At 29.4% G+C, this 6801-nt stretch overlaps 2 long non-coding RNA genes across 2 annotated transcripts; both read right to left on the reverse strand.

Annotated features, from left to right (window-relative positions):
* Positions 1–270: 270 nt before the first annotated feature.
* On the reverse strand, positions 271–3247 carry LOC112467356. Its single transcript, XR_003042239.1, has 4 exons — positions 2976–3247; positions 2458–2632; positions 2259–2367; positions 271–316 (listed from the first exon to the last, which is right to left on the reverse strand). It is a non-coding gene; the product is annotated as an uncharacterized LOC112467356 (long non-coding RNA).
* A 460-nt stretch (positions 3248–3707) lies between these two features.
* On the reverse strand, positions 3708–4423 carry LOC112467357. Its single transcript, XR_003042240.1, has 3 exons — positions 4224–4423; positions 3837–4023; positions 3708–3763 (listed from the first exon to the last, which is right to left on the reverse strand). It is a non-coding gene; the product is annotated as an uncharacterized LOC112467357 (long non-coding RNA).
* Positions 4424–6801: the final 2378 nt, after the last annotated feature.

Below are 6801 nucleotides of genomic sequence, written 5' to 3' on the forward strand. Positions count from 1 at the left end.
ATTTATATGAACAAATATATACATATACATATACATATATAGGTTTTATTATGAGATTTATTTCGTGCGCCAATTATTTCTGCAAACTATCTCTGCCAATTACCTCAGAAAGTATTGATCCTAGGAAGGAATCCTAGGAAGGGATTTTTGAAGTCAGCCTTCGGATAAGGGAAATTAAGGTGCCTTCTAACTCTTCTTTAGGCAATGCGATACAGATGCTTTAGTTTAATATAACTCTTTTACTATTTTTTTCCAAACTCTTATTCTTTCCTTTTAAACAGATTATTAATCTTTCCGGATCTTTACCAAACAGTTGCTGAAAAATAAGAATTTCTCATTCAACTTCAGAAATATTAGTAACATTTTCAGTGATTTAGTCTATGTATCAAAATATATTATGTCTGTTAAGTTAGCATCCCTCCCCCTCCGCAAAAAGCAGAATAACACAAATGTAGAAATTAAATGCTCTTTATGTGCTAATTATTCTATTCACGATTTTTGTGCTTGAACGGTTTCGTGGGAAATTGCAATTGAAAGTGGAGATGCTGGCTTAACGTAAGCTAGCACCCCTACTCATTAAAATTATATTATAAAATAAAATACTCAATATAGTAGAATTATGTGCTTTTTATGTGCTTTCAAATGCCTCAAACAAAATTAGTTTATCTGTAATAGTTTAAAAGATATACGTAAAAAAAAGATCTATATACTACTGATATAAGAGTAAAGTATCAGTTAAAATATAGAAAGCAATATAATTCTTGTCTTAAAATGTTTCTTGATTAATGTGTTCTCGAAATATGCACAATGAAATTTTCGTGCTTATCCCCTTTGACCGACTTGAACGTGAGCACCCCATACGTACAAGAGTAAAGTACCAGTTAAAATATAGATAGCGAATTGGTTTTTGTCTTAAAATGTTCCTCAATTTATGTGTTTTCAAAATAAACAAAATAAGATTTTTGTTTTGGTTAATGTATTGATTAACTTGTTTAATAAGATTTCAGAAAAATTTTTAAATGTAGTATTTTTTACATAAATATTGTTATATATGTAAAATTGTTAGTAAAACGTGGGATAGTTATCAGTATCAAATATTTGATAGAGAGTAGATGGAAGAAGTGCATGCAGGAATAGATAGGAAGAATTGAGGTATACAAGTAAAATATAATTTTGTATATAAGTAATATAATTATATTAATATTTATAAAATTAAATATATGTATTTGTATACATTTTTAAAGTTATTTAATATGAGTTATGAATAAGTATTGCAAAGTTGCTAAATATTATGGAGAATTTTTCACTGAGATTCTGAACAATATATAAATACATATAAGTAAACATATGTTTAACTAATTTTTAACATTCCCGTTCTAATAATAGAAACAAAATATAATTTTCAAAATTAGTTACTCTTTAGTAAACTTTAATTTGTATTTATATAGAATATCTCTTGTGTATTGTTTTTTATGATAATGTTACATGAATGATAGTGCAGTTCACGCTACAATTGCGCGACTAATACTTGAAAGATATATTTGTTTTATGATGTACAAAAGAATATGGTAATAGAATATTTAGATATTACATATATAATTATGTTTATTAAAAAAATTTGTATCAAAAAATTACATTGACAAAAAAATTAATGTGATTTTTATGCTTTTAAAATCATTGTGCATATTTCGGGAGCACATAAATTGAGGAATATTTTAAGACCAAAACCAATTTGCTACCTGTATTCTAACTGGTACTTTACTTTTGTACGTATGGGGTGTTCACGTTCAAGTCGGTCAAAGGGGATAAGCACGAAAATTTCATTGTGCATATTTCGAGAACACATTAATCAAGAAACATTTTAAGACAAGAATTATTATGCTTTCTGTATTTTAACTGATACTTTACTCTTATATCAGTATAGTATATAGATCTTTTTTTGCATATATTTTTTAAACTATTACAGATAGACTAATTTTGTTTGAGGCATTTGAAAGCACATAAAAAGCACATAATTCTAGCATAATGAGTTTTTTATTTTATATGTAATTTTAATGAGTGGGGGTGCTAGCTTACGTTAAGCCAGCACCCCCAGTTTCAATTGCAATTTCCCACGAAACCGCTCGAGCACAAAAATCGTGAATAGAGCACATATAATTAACGCATGAAGAGCACTTAATTTCTGCATATGTGTTATTCCGGTTTTTTATGGGGGGTGCTAACTTAACAGACATAAATACATTATGTTACTTTTTTACCTTTTAAGATTTTTTTCTTTGTTTACGGATGTTTGCAAATCTAAGCCATTCCATTATAGAGTGTTCCAAGTCTTTCTCTGTATTACAAGGAATTGTTGTCTAATAGCCTCTAAAACAAGAAAAATTCAATATAGTTTAGATAAGAAAATGGTTGTAATTTAATATATATATATTAATTATAATAAGCAGCTTTACTTACGACTTGTGTAAAAGCTTCTTGATCATCTTTTAGCATTTCTAGTATCTTGTACAGAGTTTTCCTTGTAATATATTGTTCACTGATGTTTATCTTAGCCAGGGTCAAATTTTTCAAATGGTGGTTTTTTGAATTTGATACAACAATTGATCCCATATGTTAAGACATATTCATTGCCCTGTACATATAAAATACGCTTACAATAATATATTTATATACTTTAGAGTGTGATAGCACATATATGTGAAAAAATATAGAAATAAATAAAAAGTCAGTTTTGGTTTTGTTTGTACTGATCGTTTGTTACATCTATCAACTTTATACTAATTTTATACTAAATTACTCTTACAGTGGTACATGCAAACAATGATGTATTAAAGCCGTACAATACTTTAACAAATCGTCTTCATGCATAGTGTACCAGCTTTATACGTTATCATTTACACATTTCGTCAAATTTTGAGGTTATTTTATAGAAAGTTACACTGTTTGGTACCATTGAAATAATAGCATTGACGAACCTTGATGATATTTTTAACGTCCAAGGACAAATCTATTATAGAACGTAAAAAAATTAATTGATATTTCCTCTCTTTTGTAAATCTCTCTTGTAAATTGGAAAATGAATCCTACATCACTAGCTACTATTCATAGCACAATAAATAATTATAGCACGTATGGTTAATTGAATTCTTATCATTAATATACAACTTTTAGAATATAAATTATTACTTATATATAAATATGCTGTAAATAAAGAGCACTCTGCACTCCTCGATTGACACACGTGTATACGTACTCACGCATCGTATGTAAGATAATCATGTACATCATGGCTGTCGCGACGAGCGTTGCGCACAATTGTATAATACTTTCCTTAAAATATTGCTCAGCCTCGCGGCCCGAGTACATACATCAAGAATATGTTTGATCCTTAATACTTTGGTATATTTCTTTTCTTCTGCAAATCTCTCTCTTATATAGGTCAAAAAATATACAACTTTTAGAATATAAATTATTACTTATATATAAATATGCTGTAAATAAAGAGCACTCTGCACTCCTCGATTGACACACGTGTATACGTACTCACGCATCGTATGTAAGATAATCATGTACATCATGGCTGTCGCGATGAGCGTTGCGCACAATTGTATAATACTTTCCTTAGAATATTGCTCAGCCTCGCGGCCCGAGTACATACATCAAGAATATGTTTGATCCTTAATACTTACTTTGGTATATTTCTTTTCTTCTGCAAATCTCTCTCTTATATAGGTCAAAAAATAGATCTTGAATCACCAGCTACCTATTTACAGCACATATAGATAATTAAGTTCTTATCATTAATATGCAAGTTTTAGAATATAATAATTACTTACTCATATAAAAATGTTGTATACAATTAAAAGCGCTCGACAGCACAAGCACAAACGTACGTATATATGACACACTCACGCATCATACGTATGTAAGATAATGCGACTACAGTCTCCAGAACTATTACTGCTTCCGATGGGCTGTCGCGACAAGCGTGCGTCTGCTCATGATCTCGACGCGTTCAAACAGCTAAAAATAATCGGCAGTAAATTGCAAGAAAATAGCAAATAATTCCACTATATAGCTTCTACCGATACCCAAAGAACGTTATTTGTAGTTAACCTAAATTATAGGTTATAAATAATCATATCAACTACTATTCATAGCACGTATGGTTAATTGAGTTCTTATTATTAATATACAACTTTTAGAATATAATAGTTACTTACTTATATATAAATATACTCTAAATAAAGAGCACTCCGCACTGCTCGATCCACACGCGTGTATACGCACTCATGCATTGTACATACGTAAATGTACGCATCATGGCTGTCGCGATGAGCGTTGCGTACAATATAAAACAATAACATTCTAACAACAGAAAATTAATATACTACCAACGTTATTTCCAAGTCCAAATTACAAGGAACTTTGAACTGTTGCATTGATCTCAAATAAATGTCAGAGTAACATTTGAAAAATATTTTCTGTAACGTTTTTAAAATATTTTAACAACATTCAGAAAAATCATATTACGAAATAATATTTTTCAAATATGTGTATAATATTATTAAAAAACGTTTAAAAAATACACATAAAGTCAATATTTCTAAACGTTAATTTAATGTTCCTTGCTTACTGGGTTATTATATAATTACTGCATTTTATTGCATTTTTTCTCTTTTATTAAGAATTTTCTGATATTCCAAATTTTGTCATATAGCATTTTTAATATAAAAATATAAAATATTTAATAATATTTAATATAAAATATATAATATTCGACGTTAACTGGCAAAAAATTATTATTCGTATATCTGTATTGTTAATATTGTTATGCGATAGCTTTATGGTCACCAAAATAAGCAAGTATAAGAAAGAAAGAAGCGTCAGAGTCAGAGGATCACCACTACCCTGTTCGATCATTGATGTCAAGCAACAAGGCGCCGGTATACTACTTGGATGGGTGACCAGCTGAGAGAGCGGATTTCTTTGGACAAATGCGCGGCGGCTATACGCACATAGCTTAATATATTTTTTTTTGTTCCGGTAACAAAATATTTCATTTTTCACATATCAACAAATAGTTTTTGCGTCAGTAACAAAATTTTGTTTGCTAATACAAAACATTTTTCTCAGTGTAAAATGTATTTGAAATATTTCTGAAGTGTTTCTGCAATATTTCGTAGATATATTTCAGAAATATTCAGATATATTTCAGTAATATTACCGAAATATTGCCGAAATCTTTTAGCAAAGTTGCATTTGAAATAATTGTGCCGATTGAAACATTGCAGAAATGTTGCAGAAACGGTCGTGAAATATTTTTGAAATATTGATGAAAGGTGTAATATTTCAAATAGAATTTTGCAGAAATGTTTCTGAAATATTATATGCCGAGTGGGGTACTTACGCATTAAATTCATATATCATTACTTATTACTTATATTTCTTTAATTTCTGAATTCTTTTAATTATTAGAACTTGCGCGTGTAATCCATACCTATTCAGAATTGTATGTAAATTTTAATCGAAAAATTTTTCAAGAAACAGCAATTTTGAGTATAGAAAGAAAACCTTTAATTAACAAAGTGAGTGAACATTTTGTTTTATATCGAGCAAACTAATTAATTTGTTATTAATATGTAATACAACCAATTAGATTTTAGATAACTATGAACTAATATAATAAGAGTCACAAATGTTTTTACTGTTTCACCTTTACGTTATGACATTGGACGACAATCATATTGGATGTGCGTTTATCATGCACTTACCAAAAATTCGAGGAAATGACGGAGAGTAAATATAATACAATTTTACAAAATAAAGATTTTAATTGTTTTAGCTAATATACGCTAGAACCACTTTTCTCTGCCAGGATATACCATCAGTGAAATTTACATACACTGCTGAGGTAAGAATATAAAGATAATAAGTAATATTTGTATTCATTCCGAATTTATTCATTTATATGAATACACACGATTCATTATTATTAATATTTTTGGTGAAAGTAATATAAAAATTAAAAAATTAATCTTGATGTGCGTGTGGAATGGAAGAATCCCCAGCACCTAGAAGTAGTTTCTTAAAAGAAACTAAAGGTTAAATCCTAAAACTGAAATATATATATTCGTAATCACACAATAAGCATTGGAATAGAAACAAGCAAACTGTTTGTAAATTGAAATTCTTCAGTTGACAATTAATCGTTCTATTCATATTCACTGTTAAATATTATTATCATTAAAATAAAACTGACACTATTACTAATATCAATGGAGGAACACATAATAAAAAAAGTGTGCAAGTAGAAACTTGCACATTGCTTCCTCATAGCTTTTAAGTGTGCAAGTAGAAACTTGCATATTGCTTCCTTATAATTTTTAAGTGTACAGGGAAATTCACAGCCGGCATTGGTGTACAAAATTTCAGCAGTGGACTGAAAAAAGTAAGCAGTGGCCTATAATATTGACGGCATTATGGGGAGTGGTAATAATGACTTGTGGCAGTGGCAGTGCAGGAGGTATTGCATAGCATTGCTAAGGCAGTGTCCGAATTTTATCCGGCATTGGCTCGGCAGTACGGCAGTGGACGCCCCTTACGTTTTTTTTAGAAAATACGTATATCTGAATACCTAATAAATAGCACTATATTGACTACATCTTAAACAACGTTATATTTCCAAAATGTTTTTACGCTATCTTAAAGCAACAAAATAGCAACAAATTCTGGTATAAACGTTTATTCGATTTGAGAGCACTCTGTATATTTTTTTTCGCATGGGGGGCTTGACACATA

This window comes from Temnothorax curvispinosus, unplaced genomic scaffold (genome assembly GCF_003070985.1).
Source record: "Temnothorax curvispinosus isolate PA1 unplaced genomic scaffold, ASM307098v1 QBEX01017176.1, whole genome shotgun sequence".
NCBI lineage: Eukaryota > Metazoa > Arthropoda > Insecta > Hymenoptera > Formicidae > Temnothorax > Temnothorax curvispinosus.